This window comes from Armigeres subalbatus, unplaced genomic scaffold, assembly GCF_024139115.2.
Source record: "Armigeres subalbatus isolate Guangzhou_Male unplaced genomic scaffold, GZ_Asu_2 Contig555, whole genome shotgun sequence".
NCBI lineage: Eukaryota > Metazoa > Arthropoda > Insecta > Diptera > Culicidae > Armigeres > Armigeres subalbatus.
In genome coordinates, this window is record NW_026943320.1 from 54,540 (window position 1) to 73,785 (window position 19,246).

The window sequence follows — 19,246 nt, forward strand, 5'->3', positions numbered from 1 at the left end:
TCAAGATATTTGATTAAAAAGCGGACGAATAATAAACGTTGAGGAAAGCAATGAGGCCACTGTCTAAATAGATTTTTCTTTAAAACTTACGCTTTATTAGCTGCAACTATTTATTGTACAATATATTTACATATACTTATTTATACTCTCACTCATACAATTTATTGTGCTTATACTGATTACAAATTCATTGAAAGAAAATCCGTTTTCTTACGGAACAGCATTTATCTACTACATTATGAATATTTAATGGTGGTCCATCGACGTTAACAATACTAAAAATTTTACAGTTCTTCGTTTTGTCAATGACTTCCATATGCTAGGAAATGATCATCAAACCCAGCTGTTTCCCATAACTGTCCTACTATGTAGGGATTGTTGGTTTTAGTTATCCATATATCGATAATTTCAAATAATGAAACACTTAGTATTTCTGTAACGGTAACGTACGATCCAACCTTGAATTCAGTGCCTTTAAATTTAATAGTGTCGGTACATTTTACTTCTTCAATTTTAACTGGATATGGTGGTAAAATATTACTGAAATATTCCTTTGATTCAAAATTGAAAAGTGCTAACTTGGCTTCGGAAGGATGATGGAAAAATGTTTTCTTGTACAAGTCATTACTAAATTGAAGTGCTGCTTTACCACATAGCGTAAAACAAATGTTCTGACGAGATGTCACCAATCAGCCGTGCATATTCCTTAAACCCTTTATGCTTCGCCTCGTATCGAAAGTTCATCATTTTGCTAACACTGCCACTTATATTAATGACTGAGCCAAAGTGACATACAAAATGTTGTTTAGGCTTAAGAGATTCATTAAATAACTTTTGGTATTGGATGTGGTGCATTTTACAGAGATCATTCAATTCTTGTATGTCGTTTTAAGTAAAACTTGGTGAGAGAATTTTATCAGACAATTTTATCAAAATTTTACAAAACTCCCAAACTTCATCATGCTTAGGAATAAATGGACCCATTATCAATGGAAAATAGTGGACAAACGCTTTCATCTCACTAGCAGTTGCTCTGATGACTACACTTTTGCACTTCTGATTGGACAAATATGTTTCTGTAATGTCACCCATTCTCCTAAGTGATGAATCTAACGCAGTTCTGCTAAACATTGTTTTTGCGCATTGAACTTGCTCAACGAGAGGAATCGTTTTCATAAATGCAATAATTCAATACAGCAGTGAGACCAAAGCTACAAACCCCATTGCTGTAAAAATCATGCATTGGGTCTACACTTATGTTCGTAACTGCATGGAAAGATGGCAAATCATTGAAAACTGTACCACCCCTGAGGCCTGTTTCTGATGGTCTTTGGAGAGTTACATCTTCTTCGTAATTTTGTACCGTTCTACAGAAACATACAATGTTCTTCAACATCACTTTGGCATTCTTCACGAGACCTTCGACAAAAGCGACAATAATAATTAGCATTAAATGACAAAAATTCAGCATTTGATGTAGACCTAAATTATCACCCTGTAGTAGGACAAGTATAAATCTAACCTTCACTGATTTCCATCAATTTCGAACATGATTCCTCGTTCTTCTATCTCTTTGAAGCGATGTACAATGTGCCCGAGTAACATGTTCAAACCTACTTCACTAATATCCACTTTCTTCATCATGCCTGCCACAAAAATGTTGTTAAGTTTGGAGCTATGTTGTTCAGGAATAGTAGGACAACTGTAGTATGTACCACAAATTACGTGCCGTTTATTATGCGCGCTAAGAGGATCATTTATTTCAAAATCATCTGAATAGCATGATAGTGGCAATAATATGTCATCAGGATATTTCTGTGTAATGTTTTCCATAGCTGTCCGTTTACAATGCTACTTATATCTTTGTTCTTTTCGAGCTGATTAGTGTTTTCAATTGTGAGCTTAAGAATATCTGCGGTACTGAAGTATGATTTTAGCTGGAATTCTATATCCATCATTACAAGGTTACTTTTCATTTCGTCTTCGGGAAGTCTAAGTTGTCTGTTGTTTTTTCTCCATGTACTTTAACTGTTAAGGGTAAACGAAAATATTCAATTCTTCTAAATATTTGAAAAATTTGAAATCCGTTTCAATAAGGTCAAATGGATTCTGGAGCTTTTGTTTATTTGTTTAATTCTAGTTCAATTTGAGGTCCCTTGTTTCAAATGATAATAGTCCTTCAATCTTTTCAACAATGTTGCAATTTAATGTCTTAACTTTTCTCTGTATGTGTTGAATATCATTTCAGGTCAAATTCGTTTCACTGTGGAGCTCTAACGTAAACTCTAAAGCTGCCTGTTCAATATCTCTCATGTTTTCTGAATATGATGTAATTTGTACTTTATCCTCTGCGAACTCTACATGATCAGTTGTTGCGTCTGGTGTAGTAAAATTTGCCCTGCGGTTATTCCAACATCAGCGGATGCGGATAAGTCTTCGCGAACAGTTTTCTGTTTTCAGTCGTTTGATATTGACGATCAACGTGTCCTAGCACATGCCTTTTAAACACATACCAATTGGACAGTATTTGGGAACATCATGGGAATGTGCACACATATCGATAGTTCCTTGGGATCTTATGTAATATGGTTAGATGGTCCAAAGTATACGTAAACATTCATGGCAGTGACTGTGCAGCCTTCAATCATACAGTGGAACATATTGTTATTGCGATAAGTATCGCTTGAGCTTGTTGATGGATTCATATTGTTCTGGTACAGCTAAATCATATATGAAAGAACAAATGAAATTCCATACCAGTCTACAAATTTTGAATATTCTAATCCGAAAATTGAGCTGAGCTTTACTAAAACATCGATGGCTCTTTCTGCCGTATCAAGTACGTATACAATAGACTTATAATGTACTTCGTATCTGCCCACTCAACGACGTGATATCTTTGCCTCTGAATACTAACTTTGGGACGGTTTTAAGACCTAGTGACTCGTACGCTGCATTAAAGTCGTTGATCTTCTGGGTCACTTGATGATCTGATTCCGCAAAAAGATGATGTCTTCCTGCGCTGATAGAATTGATGGCTTATATGTTTTGGTCACTTTGGTTGGTTTCAAAACATTATTCAGCAAAGAAGAACAGCCGAGATGGTCGAATCTAGAAATACATTTTAAAATATTCAATTAGAGTTAAAACATTGTACAATATGGGTGCAACTACCTCTATCGGCGTCTGATGATTTGATGAAATCTAGCAGATTCGATGATACATTATCTTTGAAGGGTTGATCGAGATACTTGAGGATCTTAGGTAAAACTGATTCCATTTAGTGATACCATTGTCGTCACCTAATTTCAACAATTTGAAATCTATTTCAACCTATTTCAGGAGGACAATAAAAATGTATTATATATAAATTAATTCATAAAAAATAATATTAATTAATATTAATTATTTTAAAACTATAAAATAATCATGCTATTAAGATTACGCCATTTATTATATGATAAAGAGTAACTTTATCGGGCTTCGGAGTAAAATATTAACCACTATTTTAAAACATCCATCGAACGGTCGAGGAAATATATGCACCGATTTTTTAAATGAATTGTTTGATTGTATCCATACTACCACAATAAGCATGCTATTAAATATAAGGAATGGAAATCCAAAAGAGCCTATCCAAAAGCTTGAGATTTATTGTTCTAATGGTTTGTTCAAATATAACGCAAAAATTAAGTTTTTAAGCATTTAAGTCTTTCGCACCCATTAAAGTTCTTGATAGTACATAATAAACTCCGGAACTCATGTCAAACAACTTGATCAATCATTTTCCGAATTGAAACATATTATGAATGCATGAATAGTTCATAACAAAAAATCAAATTAGTTTTGCCAAATCAACAGGCTCACGTGTAACAAGTATTTAAACAAAAACATTTCATTTTAAATATTCTGAGTAAATTCGAAATAAAATCTGAATATTATTAATTTTATGTTGCGTTGCGTAATATTCAGTCACCCCATTAAATTATATTAGATATAATTTATTTTCCGTGTAAGTCAAAGCAATAACAAGAAAAAACGTCACATTAATCTAAAAGAAAATAGTAATTAAGTAATATCTAAGCCATATCCAAAACGCTAATTTATTCCTAAATGTAGACTTACTTATTAGAATTTAGAATGTGTTCCATGAATCGCTGGAAAAAGTAAGTAAAATTTATTTCATAATGGAAAAAGATATTCACTAAATTTATGTTATGATTGAAGCCAGTCGACAGATGATTTTACTTCCTACGCCTCCTACGCCTATACGTTTGTTGCCTGGGTTGTATTTATTGTAAACTGACTAGTTGTGCTTTGAATTAAATTCTGAAATGTTTTATTATTGTCGGCGTAGCACCAACTTAGAATTCATACAAAATGATTTAGAGGTGGTCCAGCAGATTGTTGCAAATTGTTAATTTTCCTTAAATAAAAGAATTAAATTAATTTCCTAATGGGCAAGAAGGGCAGAAAATTTATCCCATGAACATTTTCAGTATAATCTTCGGCAATGCTATCAATAACCCAATAGGGAACAATTAAATTAATGATAATTTATGAATCAAAACAAAGTATTATGTGTGCAGCTTAAAACCGAATTTGTGAACTTACGACAATCAATTTTTCTCCTATTAATCGCAAGTTCTATTACTGCGCATCTGGTTGCGGACAATGTGCACTAGTTGCGCAATGATGCGCTATAAGTTAAACGTGAATAAAATCGGTTTTTGCGAGTTCGAAATTCGATTTTCAACTGGACTGGAACCATAATAATGATGCATCGTTAGAGTATATTCTGATATTAGGGAGGATCCATTAATTACGTAACGCAAAATTGACCATTTTCAAGCCCTCTCCCTTATGTCACACTTTTTGTATGCATCATTGAAAGTTTTTGTACAGATTGTCACACTTCGGTAAACCCCCCTTCTAAGCGTTACGTAATTTATGGATGCTCCCTTACCTATCGTGAAGTCGAGATGATTTTCAAGACAACGTGGTTTTGCCTTGCAGCTTTTGAAATACTTGCATATCTTGTCGCTAGGCTACGAATTTAGCATTATGTATCATAAGTATTTTATATGGAACCACATTGAATGATCAATTCATTTGATTAAAAAGCGTTCAAGCAAAAGTCATTTCAACCTAATACATATTAATTTGAGTCGATGTTGTGTTTTTGACCTATAACGGAAGTAAGTGGTTTAAATTAGCGTCAAATTAGGTAAGTAGAATTGAGAATTATGTCTGCTAAAAGAAAAAAAAGATATACTACCTGTAGTCGCATATATGTCCCATCTTCGCTGGATTATCTGTTCATGGGAAGATATGCGATTACAGGCTGTACCTACTGGTGTATAGAATATACTCACAATCTGATATCCATGTTCATCGGAATAATGTCGATGTGTTGTGAGAATCTCATCGACGTTTGCACAGTTCAGCAGTTTGGGTTTCGGCTTTCAAAAGGACTCGATCCATTTGTCTAAAACCGTGCTCCATGGACGAAAATTTCTTTCCAACCACAATACTGCTTCCTTTGCTGCTGGGTTGCTCACAGTAGATGGATCAATCAGATTTTTTTTTTCCATACAGATGTTCCTCTTCTTTAAACGCTCGTTTGATTAACTTTTGTTTCAGGTTAGTTATTCTATTAAAAGTTTACCACCGTGGTTCTTTTCGCTTTCCACTTCGTGCTACAAAGTACGTGTCCTGGAAAGGTTTTTAATTTTAGTATGAATAATAATTGAGTTGGAAATTCAATACATACCAATGTTTCGTGTTTGAATTGAGTTATTATTGCTTCACTGTAGTCACGAAGGACTTCTTCTTTGACCGCAATGCCCAAGCTATTATGGTAATCGGCGATAATTCCAACCAGCTCCCGCTGTTTTCATTTGATAGAGGACCTCGTGCTCCTCGCTTCCAAAATCTCCTTCCCTGTAATAGTTCTGTTCAATAGTTCAACCAAGATTTGAACACTGAATCTTTGAACAGCTTTTTATCAATATTTTTTGGCCAACTTGATCCAATGCTTTTGAGCAGCTCGGCCTCCTACATGCGCTGGTGTGATGCTTGATACTATTTGTACATCGTTTCCGTAATTGCTCGATTCTCCTACAGATGCTAATGTATTTGCTTGGTACAGATTGGGTTTTGCCTCCAATACTCACGGTATTAATGTTGACTATTTCGGTGACTGATAAATGGTTCGGTCCTTCTGCAGGCGCTGGCAGATCGGGTGGTGCGATTTGCACGTGGCAGGCATTACCGCTTGTTGTTGGTGTTGAATCGTGCTGTAAATCAGGTCTACTCGGACTTTCTTCTCTGGTTGGTTGGAACAATTTGGTTCCTGGATAGGTGATGCTATCTTGTATTGTACAGATCGAGCTCCGCTGAAATTTTATAAGGATTGTTCTGGATATTGGTCTTGATGTGGACTACTCCGGAGGATCGTGAACAGCCAGGTTGTGTCACTGGGGCACTGGACGCGTTGGTTTCCGAATTCTTGTGGTTTTCTGTTTTAATGTGGATTACTTCAGCGGCTTGCGAACAACGGGGTTCCTCTACAGGACCTTGGCATTGAGCTAGGTGAGTTTTTCCACCTTCGACTGCCCTCGAAAAGCCCGATTCTTCTATAGGAAATTTTGTGAAACGTGGTAAGAATTTGACTTCAGCTTCCGGATATCGCGGTGAATAATTCTCGTTGTGTACTCGAGTAATCGAGTAATTATTTCGGTTAACCGCGAACAACTAATTCCTTCTGCAGGCGCTAGTATTTGGTGTGAAAAAGTTTGACCCTTGGTACCTTCGATTGATTGAAGACTACTTGTATCTCCGACAAACACTGTTGTATTACGCGATGGAAAGTGAACTTCTTCTACAGTCGCTGGTGTTTTGCTTTCCTGTTGGCTCTCGAATTTAGGTTTGACTTGAAGTACTCTGATCTGTCTTTCACAGCTCGGTTCTGTAAGATTCGTTGGTGTCCGGCATAGTACGATTTTCGTTTCGCTTTCGTTGTTGATGTCGTTGGCTTCCGGAACGTTGGCAACAGCGTCGGAGTTAACGATTTCAGTACATTCCTCTAGGCCAATCTCACTACCGGTGGCGTAGTAACAATGTGCTCCTCTGTTTCTACTAATATTTCCTCGCCGTCCCATTCCTCCATATACACATTTAAGAATGTAACTAGATCGTATCCCTGCATAATGTTCCAAATGATAACATTATGGAATAATAATTTATGTTGCTCAAACTCACGTTACTTTTTCGCCATTCTGTTATTCGGCGGAAAATTTCATCGACGTTCCAAACTTCCTCGTCTATTTGGAGAGTTTTGAGCAGCTCGTCGCGAGAAATGTTAGCCAACTACAGTAAAATTGTTCGCTGAAAACCATAAAAATATTTAATTTATGGAAAGAAAATTTACATCTCCAACCAAACACACCTTCGAAAATTTTAAGGATTTCGGCTGAAAGATCTAGCTCACTCAGCTCTATCGATGGAACGTGTTCTGTCGACGCCATTTTGCTTCTGCATTGCTCAAACATGAGAGTTATATGTGAAAATATATAAATCTCGACTATTAGGCTGTGAACCATTCCACCGATTCGTTTAACTTTTAGTTAAAATTTGACAGTTCGATGGTTATTTCGCCGTGGTTAAAATAACCCTGCTGCGGAGCATGGTTAGATTTGACAGTTCGACAGCTAAACTTTGTTCGCGAGAAATTGGCGCCAAAACCATTTCGTTCTAAATAACTATCAATCTGTCAAAACTCAAATGAGTCGGCTTCGGGTAAAATTTTAACCACGATGGGAAAATAACCATCGGAATATCAAATTTAACTAAAAGTTGAACAAATCGGTGGATAGATTCACAACTATAGAAAACAAACATATTTTGTATATCGGCACAAACATATATAAAATGTGTAACGCTTATATGCGTTATGAATAATTTCATAAAAGATAACTGCTTTGTTATGACATTTATTTTTACACATATAAAAATAATGCTCATGATATCTAATAAAACATATAAGATTTATCCCAATAAATTGTACATTTGGATTTTTATTAGTGTACGCAAACAAAAAAAAATCATTGGTAAAAATGAAAAAACGTTGGTAAACTTGAGAAAATTAGTTAGTGATTTTTAGTAGAAAGTATAGGACTGTTAAATCTACCAAAACAAAAATGTCACTTCGAAAAGCACTTTGACAAGAGCTAAACTTTCGAAACAAAATTTTCCTCTCAAAATGAAATGTTTATTTTACATTGAAATCATCTATTAGTATTGTCAAAATAACAGCTTGCGTCATTTTCAAATTAACATGTGCCTTTTCAATTTCAGTTCGCCCAAATCAAATTCTTCACATTCAAAATTGATTATTTTTTGTTCCCATTTAATTATTTAATTTTATTTTCATAAATTTTTGGGTTTTATTACTAACATACATGATAACGTATATTGATTTTTTCTTGATATCGGCTCGGTCAGCTAAACTGGAATCGGCCAGTAGATTTTTCCACGGTGACTTCAACTCGCTAGAAAAACTCGCTTCCGAATTGATACGTTGCATCGTTGAGCGACGGTCAATTTCGTTCATGTAGCAATTGATGTTTAGCAACAGTTTAATGCTGTTGGTGAGCATCCGTTACTTCGTCCGCGAGCTCGTCCGTACCTTAGCTCTCTCAATCTAAGTTTTGTAGAATGAAATAGAGAAAAAAAAGGAATAATTGAAATAATGCATATTGAAATAATTAAGCCTTACCATTTGCTTGATCAGGGATCGGTAAAACTTCATCTGAAATCCGTCTTTGATGTGATTCGCCAGGCTGCTGTAGCTTTTCTTCATAAGAAAATAGACTAATACTTGCAACACCGAGTGACCGCAATCGACCAGAATCGCATTGCGAGGCTTTTCTTGAGAAACTCGCACAACTGATTTTATACTACTGGTTCGTCTTATCCTTGGAAGCCAAAACATCGGGGTATGGTGCTTTTTTCCCTCGGGTACCAATATCAGCCCACTGCCGTTCGATCCTACGCATGAACTGCACAAGTTTGATAGGATTTTTGCTGATGTCGTAGCGCTCAAAAAGAACCACTTCATTTACGCCGGTGTTGCAATCAGGGTGTTGCACGCATTGCTACGGAAGACGGTGGCGATTTGTTGTTTGTTGTTTTCCCACATTTACCAACGGTACCTTTCGGCTTGATCAGCGGTCGGTTTCAAAAATCATGGCCACCGAATAGCAATACTCGCCAAGTATGACTTCTTTCCAGTCGGGATTGTTCTGTACGAAAAACAAAAACAGTCATCATTTACAAAAGAGGAACGTTTTTTTTACGAACTTACCAGAAAATTATCCTGATGTCGGATATCGTTGCTGCCCTTGCGCAAAATTTCGCCAATAGATTCCTCCCGTATTCCTCGCGCAGTGTAAACGTTTCAAGCGGGCATCATCGCAAAAAAGAATTTCTCGGTTTGGTTGTGTTCGACATTCAAAAATGTTCACATTCTATGCTGCACTCCAGCAGTTCCAACCTATTCCGATGCGTGATAAATGCCGGCATGATGAAATCCAGTACTCGAGTAGTTTGATGCTGGATCTTGTTCCCTCGAAACTGCATCTGCTGCATTATTTGAGCGCACTGATACGCGCGGAAACACGATTGCAATCAGTAACCTCCTCACGTGAGGATCTGAATATTCTCCGTTTTGTTTAATCCCAGAGGAATCACTATTTCAAGGTGCAAGAACGGATCTACAAGGCGCGGAACGAGCACTGTCCTTCGAAAAAACAAAACAAACAAAACGGATACAAAACGATACGATGCAAAACCGAAACGACGACGCAAGGTGAGGGAGAAAAACAAACAGACAAACTGTCAAAACGTCGAGAGGGGTAAGTCAGCGCTCGTAAAATATTTATGTATAATGTAATTCGTCACCCACGAGGGGTATTTTCTTTAAAATGAAGAAGAAGACATGGTGCCCGATTTTCTGATGGCTTTGTACCGGACATTTCGGTCTATGTATTCGTCAATGGTACAACCCAGCTGGACATCGCAGCAGAGGCAGACCATTGACGGGCCATGAACCAAACATTTCAGAATTTAATTCAAAGCACAACTAGTCAGTTTACAATAAATACAACCCAGGCAACAAACGTATAGGCGTAGGAGGCGTAGGAAGTAAAATCATCTGTCGACTGGTTTCAATCATAACATAAATTTAGTGAATATCTTTTCCATTATGAAATAAATTTTACTTACTTTTCCAGCGATTCATGGAACACATTCTAAATTCTAATAAGTAAGTCTACATTTAGGAATAAATTAGCGTTTTGGATATGGCTTAGATATTACTTAATTACCAGATAATGAGTTTTCTTTTTAAGTGATGCTTTACTTGGAGAATAAATTAACATTAAAATGAAATGTTTTTTTTAAATGTTTCAATTCGAAAATGATTGATCAATATTGTTTATGAGTTCAGGAGTTTATTATGTACTATCAAGAACTTTAATGGGTGCGAAAGACTTAAATGCTTAAAACTTAATTTTGCGTTATATTTGAACAAACCATTAGAACAATAAATCTCAAGCTTTTGGATAGGCTCTTTTGGATTTCCATTCCTTATATTTAATAGCATGCTTATTGTGGTAGTATGGATACAATCAAACAATTCATTTAAAAAAAATCAGGTGCATATATTTCCTCGACCGTTCGATGGATGTTTTAAAATAGTGGTTAACATTTTACTCGAAGCCAGATAAAGTTACTCTCTATCATATAATAAATGGCGTAATCTGAATAGACTATTAGCATGATTATTTTATAATTTTAAAATAATGAATATTAATTATTTATATATAATACATTTTATTGTCCTCCTGAAATAGGTTGAAATAGATTTCAAATTGTTGAAATTAGGTGACGACAATGGTATCACTAAATGGAATCAGTTTTTACCTAAGATCCTCAAGTATCTCGATCAACCCTTCAAGATAATGTATCATCGAATCTGCTAGATTTCATCAAATCATCAGACGCCGATAGAGGTAGTTGCACCCATATTGTACAATGTTTTAACTCTAATTGAATATTTTTAAAATGTATTTCTAGATTCGACCATCTCGGCTGTTCTTCTTTGCTGAATAATGTTTTGAAACCAACTAAAGTGACCAAAACATATAAGCCATCAATTCTATCAGCGCAGGAAGACATCATCTTTTTGCGGAATCAGATCATCAAGTGACCCAGAAGATCAACGACTTTAATGCAGCGTACGAGTCACTAGGTCTTAAAACCGTCCCAAAGTTAGTATTCAGAGGCAAAGATATCACGTCGTTGAGTGGCAGATACGAAGTACATTATAAGTCTATTGTATACGTACTTGATACGGCAGAAAGAGCCATCGATGTTTTAGTAAAGCTCAGCTCAATTTTCGGATTAGAATATTCAAAAATTTGTAGACTGGTATGGAATTTCATTTGTTCTTTCATATATGATTTAGCTGTACCAGAACAATATGAATCCATCAACAAGCTCAAGCGATACTTATCGCAATAACAATATGTTCCACTGTATGATTGAAGGCTGCACAGTCACTGCCATGAATGTTTACGTATACTTTGACCATCTAACCATATTACATAAGATCCCAAGGAACTATCGAGTCCATCCCAAATACTATCCAATTGGTATGTGTTTAAAGGCATGTGCTAGGACACGTTGATCGTCAATATCAAACGACTGAAAAACAACAGAAACTGTTCGCGAAGACTTATCCGCATCCGCTGATGTTGGAATAACCATTGGCAAATTTTACTACACCAGACGCAACAACTGATCGTATAGATAAAGGATAACAAATTACATCATATTCAGAAAACATGAGAGATATTGAACAGGCAGCTTTAGAGTTTACGTTAGAGCTCCACAGTGAAACAAATTTGACCCGAAATGATATTCAACACATACAGAGAAAAGTTAAGACAATTGCAACATTGTTGAAAAGATTGAAGGACTATTATCATTTGAAACAAGGGACCCTCAAACTGAATTTGAATTAAACAAATATATACAAAAGCTCCAGAATCCATTTGATCTTATTGAAACGGATTTCAAATTTTTCAAATATTTAGAAGAGTTGAATATTTTTCGTTCACCCTTAACAGTTAAAGTACATGGAGAAAAAACAACAGACAACTTAGACTTTCCCGAAGACGAAATGAAAAGTAACCTTGTAATGATGGATATAGAATTCCAGCTAAAATCATACTTCAGTACCGCAGATATTCTTAAGCTCACAATTGAAAACACTTATCAGCTCGAAAATAACAAAGATATAAGTAGCATTGTAAACAGACAGCTATGGAAAAACATTACACAGAAATATCCTGATGACATATTATTGCCACTATCATGCTATTCAGATGATTTTGAAATAAATGATCCTCTTAGCTCGCATAACAAACGGCACGTAATTTGTGGTACATACTACAGTTGTCCTACTATTCCTGAACAACATAGCTCCAAACTTAACAACATTTTTGTGGCAGGCATGATGAAGAAAGTGGATATTAGTGAAGTAGGTTAGAACATGTTACTCGGGCACATTGTACATCGCTTCAAAGAGATAGAAGAACGAGGAATCATGTTCGAAATTGATGGAAATCAGGTGAAGGTTAGATTTATACTTGTCCTACTACAGGGTGATAATTTAGGTCTACATCAAATGCTGAATTTTTTGTCATTTAATGCTAATTATTATTGTCGCTTTTGTCGAAGGTCTCGTGAAGAATGCCAAAGTGATGTTGAAGAACATTGTATGTTTCGTAGAACGGTACAAAATTACGAAGAAGATGTAACTCTCCAAAGACCATCAGAAACAGGCCTCAGGGGTGGTACAGTTTTCAATGATTTGCCATCTTTCCATGCAGTTACGAACATAAGTGTAGACCAAATGCATGATTTTTACAGCAATGCGATTTGTAGCATTGGTCTCACTGCTGTATTGAGTTATTTCATTTATGAAAACGAGTTCTCTCGTTGAGCAAGTTCAATGCGCAAAAAACAATGTTTAGCAGAACTGCGTTAGATTCATCACTTAGGAGAATGGGTGACATTACAGAAACATATTTGTCCAATCAGAAGTGCAAAAAGTGTAGTCATCAGAGCAAACCGCTAGTGAGATGAAAGCGTTTGTCCACTATTTTCCATTGATAATGGGTCCATTTATTCCTAAGCATGATGAAGTTTGGGAGTTTTGTAAAAATTTGATAAAATTGTCTGATAAAATTCTCTCACCAAGTTTTACTGAAAACGACATACAAGAATTAAATGATCTCTGTAAAATGCACCACATACAATACCAAAAAGTTATTTAATGAATCTCTTAAGCCTGTCATATACATTGTATTAACGATTGACAAAACTCATAACTTAGCAATTTCACCCCAAGCGTTCGGATTAAATTACTTATTTCAATGCTTGTGCAGAGCAAGCACATCGACTCTCCCATGCTCAATAAATTATATTTGTCACACGGATCAATACCTCACGTTTAACCAGTGTAAGCAAAATTAAACCACTTTGTATATGCGCAATGACGCGAAAATGTAGCAACACATAGCTTGTAATATAAAACACATTTGGACTCTGTAATAAACGTTCTGTTCGTAGTTAGCGTTCTTCGGAACCACATCGTTTTGTGATTAGTGATCCTATCTGCCCAGATTTTGGGTTAGGACACTGTTTTAAAGAAACTCCCTTTAGGGTCAAGCGCAACGGATTGCGCAGTGTAAAATCGTGCCACGAACCTGCCAAATTAAGAAGAGGCATGATATGGCGACCGGCCAGAGTTAGTGCAGTGCAACAGTTTACCGAGAATGAAGAAAAAACAGCCATTAAGAAATTGAAGAGATGGTTTGCGTGGAATTGAGTCGCAATCGTTGCAGCCAGTATTTAAGTGCTAGCACAGAGGTTTAAAACCATCGGCACGGTGCACAACAAAAGAGAGGAAGACAATCCGTACAATGCTAGTGAAATGTGCAAAACAATACAAAATAATTGTATAGTGCTAGTAAAATGCGTGAACGATCATTACGATGCACGAGAAAAATAGTGAAGTGAAAATCAAACTGTTCGATACACGAGAAAGGATATGAAGAGAATGCAGATGCGAAGATCTGCAAGACAATCTGTACAGCAGGCGAGAGGGTGATGAAGAAACTGCAGATACCAAGATTCGGAAGACAAACTGTACAGCAGACGAGCAACGCGACAACGAGAATGCAGATACCAAGAAACAGAAGATCATCTGTACAGCAGACGAGCAAGGCGATGAAGAGAATGCAGATGCCAAAAACACCAGCCCGAGACCAGTGGAGTGAAAATACAGCAGCTGGGGTTCTGGAAAATTCAGTAAGGTGAAGTACTCAAACTATTACATCGTGTTATTATTGTTATTATTATAATTATTGTGTATTAAATATTGTACATTTATATTACGATGGGGAAACCAAATTCAAAAAGTAGATCAAAAGGCGAAAATAATATTAACATAGTTGAACACCTAGAACAAAATGAAAATTACCATGATAGTCACGAAATTAAACTTTGGCTAATCCTTGCAATTGTACTTATTCAACTCATTTTAGTCTTGAAAAAACGTTGAAGAAACGCTGGCAGCGTAAAGGGTATGCCATGGGAAAAGCAGCATCTATCGCAAATATAGCTGATGTATAATATTTAATCTAGCTGAAATATTTATCAATGTCGACTTTACAAGACGACATTGGCTTACTGAACATACTCTTCTAAATAATTTAAAAAGTCCATTAATAAAATTTCACAGTTACCACTCTTCAGGCTAAATTAAACTACGCAAACGAGTTATATAACCAAATTGAAAGGGGTTACTAGAAGAAGAAGATACTATACCGGATACGGAATTAACTTTTTAATTAAAGCATCTCGAAATTCAATATCTGAAATTCGAAATATTCTTAAACTCAAATTTGAACAATTAAACACTAAACCACAAGTCACAATGCCGTTTGATCATAAAAGTAGCTACATCTATCGTACAGCCATACGATGGAACGGCTGACAGTATCGATGCTTTTGGATTCCGCAAATCTTTTGAAGGATCTAACGGAGGCGAACCAACAAGCAACAGCAGCAAGATTTTTGAAGACACGTCTTACGGGGAAAGCCAGATTGGGTCTACCCGAAAGATTGGCAACGATTGACGATATTATTGCTGACGTTAAAACAAGATGTGAGGATAAAACCACACCGGAGAATATTTTGGCCAAGCTGAAGGCAGTGAAGCAAAAAGACACTGCAGAAAAATTCTGCGACGAGGTGGAAAGACTTACCATAAAATTGAAGGCTGTCTACCTTAATAGTGGAATTCCTGATACCGTATCAACAGCAATGTCAACAAAAGCTGGAGTAGATACCTTAATTAATGGTATTGGTTCGGCTGAGACAAAGCTCATTCTTAAAGCAGGTACATTTAAGGACATGAAGGAAGCCACGCAAAAGGTTTTGGAAAATACTGCAAACACTTCATGTCAATCTGCTCAATTGTTAACATTCAAAAGCAGACAAACGCAACATAACTACAAAGGCCGCTTCAATAGCAACCGGAACGACACAACTCGTTTCTTTAAAAGAGGTCAGTATAACGCTCAACCAAACTACCATGGAAATAATTTGCAATTCAGGAATAGTTTTCCTCATAATACGAATAACTATTATCAAAATAGAGGACGTGGCGGAAGGTACCATACAAATTCTCGAAGGCAAATCTTTACAACTGATGCAATACGTGTTCATAACACCTCAATTCCAAATTCCATATCCCAAGATGCAGGACCACAATCTCATACACCTCCTGTACCAACCAATTTTCATCAACTGGATCTTTCACGTAATATACAAAGTATTAATAACGATAATTTTTAGATCAACATATGATGCAGGTAAACCCGCATCGTCTAACGTAATTTACTTAACAAATGTAAACGCTGTAAATTTTATTACTTTAGATGTACATATGACCAATTCAAAATGTACATTAATAATTGATAGTGGAGCCGACGTTTCACTTTTTAAAAGTGGGAAAATATCTGTTAACCAACCTATTGATAGAAATATTAAATATAAACTCTCAGGTATAACCAATGGAATATCTGAAACCATTGCCGAAACTACTACTAACTTACGATTCAATGACTGTCTTCAAATAAGTCATAATTTTCAGATAGTTGGTAATGATTTCCCAATACCAACAGACGGTATTTTGGGACAGGATTTTCTTATCAAACACAGATGTACTATAGACTATGAATATTGGCTATTAAATTTCAATTACCAAAAATCATGTTGTTTCAATACCAATCGAGGATAGTTTCCAAAACACCATTATTCTCCCACCGAGGTGTGAAGTAGTACGCAGAATACCAAACTTCAAAGTTACTTCTGATTCTATAGTATTTTCACAGGAAATTTTACCTGGAATATTTTGTGGAAATACAATAGTATCTCCAACGAATGCTATGATAAAATTTATCAACACAACTGACAAACAAGCACAAATACAGAACTTTCAACCCGTTGTCGACGAACTTTGTAATTATGAACAAATCGCGACGAAACCTAATTTAAATAATGAACGAAACCAAAAATTGCTTTCTAAAATAGATTTTCAAACGTTCCCCACTTTGTACAGAAACGTTTGAAAAATTAATCGAACAAAATTCTGACATCTTCTGTATGTCAGATGAGAAATTGAGCACAAACAATTTTTATACTCAAAATATTCACTTAACGGACCCCGTTCCAGTTTATATCCCGAATTATAAGAATATTTATTCACAAAATGATGAAATAAAAACAAGTTCAAAAGATGCTGAAGGACGATATTATAGAACCATCAGTATCGTTGTATAATAGTCCAATTTTACTTGTTCCAAAAATCGGACAACAATAGCAAAAAATGGAGACTGGTCGTTGATTTTCGCCAGTTGAATAAAAATCTTGGCAGATAAATTTCCATTGCCAAGAATTGATACAATTCTTGATCAATTAGGAAATGCTAAATATTTTACAACACTGGATCTAATGTCTGGATTTCACCAGATTCCATTGGATCCGGAAGCAAAAATGCACAGCTTTTTCCACTTCATCTGGACACTTCAATTTTAAGCGATTCCCTGTCGGGTTAAACATTAGCCCTAATAGCTTCCAGCGAATGATGAACATCGCGATGGCAGGATTATATCCTGATTGTGCCTTTATATATATTGACGATATAATTATTATAGGTTGTTCAGTAAATCATCATCTGAACAATTTACAAAAAGTTTTCGAGCGCTTGAGGTACTATAATCTCAAGCTCAACCCTGAAAAAAAATTTTCGAAGAGAAGTTCTTTATCTAGGACATCGTATTACAGATAAAGGGATTTTACCAGACAATAGCAAATTCCAAGTCATCAAAGATTTCCCAGTACCTACAAATGCGGATGAAATACGACGATTCGTCGCTTTCTGTAATTATTACAGAAAGTTTGTGCCAAATTTTGCGAATATAGCAAAGCCCTTGAACAATTTATTGAAAAAGGGTGTAAAATTTGCTTGGACACATTTACATCAAAACAGTTTTGAGAAATTAAAACGATTACTGATATCTCCGACAATTTTGCGTTACCCAGACTTTACGAAAGAATTTATCCTTACTACGGATGCTTCTAACGTAGCGTGTGGAGCCATTCTTTCACAACAACATGACAACCATGATTTACCAATCGCCTACGCAAGCAAAAGCTACAAAAGTGAAAGTAACAAACCAACAATTGAAAAGAGCTAACGGCCATACATTGGGCCATCAATCATTTTAAAGTTATTTACACGGGAAAAAGTTTATAGTTCGTACGGATCATAAGCCACTAGTATATCTATTCGGCATGAAGAATCCTACTAGCAAATTAACACGAATGCGCTTAGATTTAGCAGAGTTCGATTTTGAAATTGAATATGTTTCAGGCAAAAGTAATGTAGGAGCAGACGCACTTTCGCGCATTCCTTCAAATTCAGATGAACTGAAAAAAATTATCAGTTTTAACAGTCAACACTAGGGCAATGGCAAGAAAACAACACAGTTCACAATCAAATAGTAAACTAAAATCAGAAGAACCAAGTAATAAGATTGATCACCTTAATGCTTGGCAAACTGAAAATCCCTCTGAGACCAGAAAATCCTTAAGCTTGGTTGCGAAGTGCACCGAAACCAAGTAAGATTTAATGTATACAGCCATAATTATACAAAAATATTGGGAAGTATTGAAATTACTCTGAATAACGGAAGTCATGCGCTAGAGTATGCTCTTCTGAAAATTGAAGAGATTTTAATAAAATATAGAAGAGATAAATTGGCCATTTCACTCGAAGATAAACTTTTCAAAGAAATCAGCGCTAGTACATTCAAGGAAATCGCTAACAGAGCCATTTCCAAATGCGAAATAATATTATTCAATCCTCCAAAACTACTGACAACACAGGAAAAAATCAAAGAAGTTCTTCAGAATTTCCATATGACCCCGACGTCAGGTCATATTGGACAGCACAGAATGTATTTGAAAATAAGAGAAGTATACAAATGGAGAAACATGAAAGCAGATGTTGCAAATTTTGTCAAGTCTTGCAATATGTGCAAAATCAATAAAGTTCACCGACATACTAAAGAAAATCAAGTTATTACTACCACACCATCAAAACCTTTCGAAGTTCTTTCAGCGGATACAGTTGGACCGTTCATAAGAACGAGAAACGGTAACCGGTATATTCTAACACTACAATGCAATCTAACCAAATACGTGGTTTGTATTCCAATACCTACAAAAGAAGCAGCAATAATAGCGAAGGCGCTTGTCGAACATTTTATTCTGATTTACGGAAATATTTTGGAATTTAGAACAGATCAAGGCACAGAGTATAACAACGAAGTCCTTGATCAAATTTGCCAACTTTTATCTATAAAACAAAAATTTTCAACAGCGTATCACCCACAGACAATTGGAGCATTGGAAAGAAATCATAGATGCTTGAACGAGTATCTGCGATGTTTTACCAATGATCACAAAGATGACTGGGATGATTGGATTCAATTTTATACATTCAGCTACAACACAACACCCCATATCGAGCACAGTTTTACAC

General features: G+C 35.8%; 1 protein-coding gene and 1 long non-coding RNA gene across 5 annotated transcripts in view; one reads left to right on the forward strand and one right to left on the reverse strand.

The window, feature by feature from the left end:
* Positions 1 to 19,246, forward strand: part of LOC134204370 (uncharacterized) — a 56,217-nt gene that overhangs the window by 10,282 nt on the left and 26,689 nt on the right. The window lies entirely within an intron of this gene.
* LOC134204373 (uncharacterized) lies at positions 8,423 to 9,968 on the reverse strand. The gene is made up of 3 exons (XR_009977858.1): positions 9,368 to 9,968; positions 8,780 to 9,305; positions 8,423 to 8,704 (listed from the first exon to the last, which is right to left on the reverse strand). It is a non-coding gene; the product is annotated as an uncharacterized LOC134204373 (long non-coding RNA).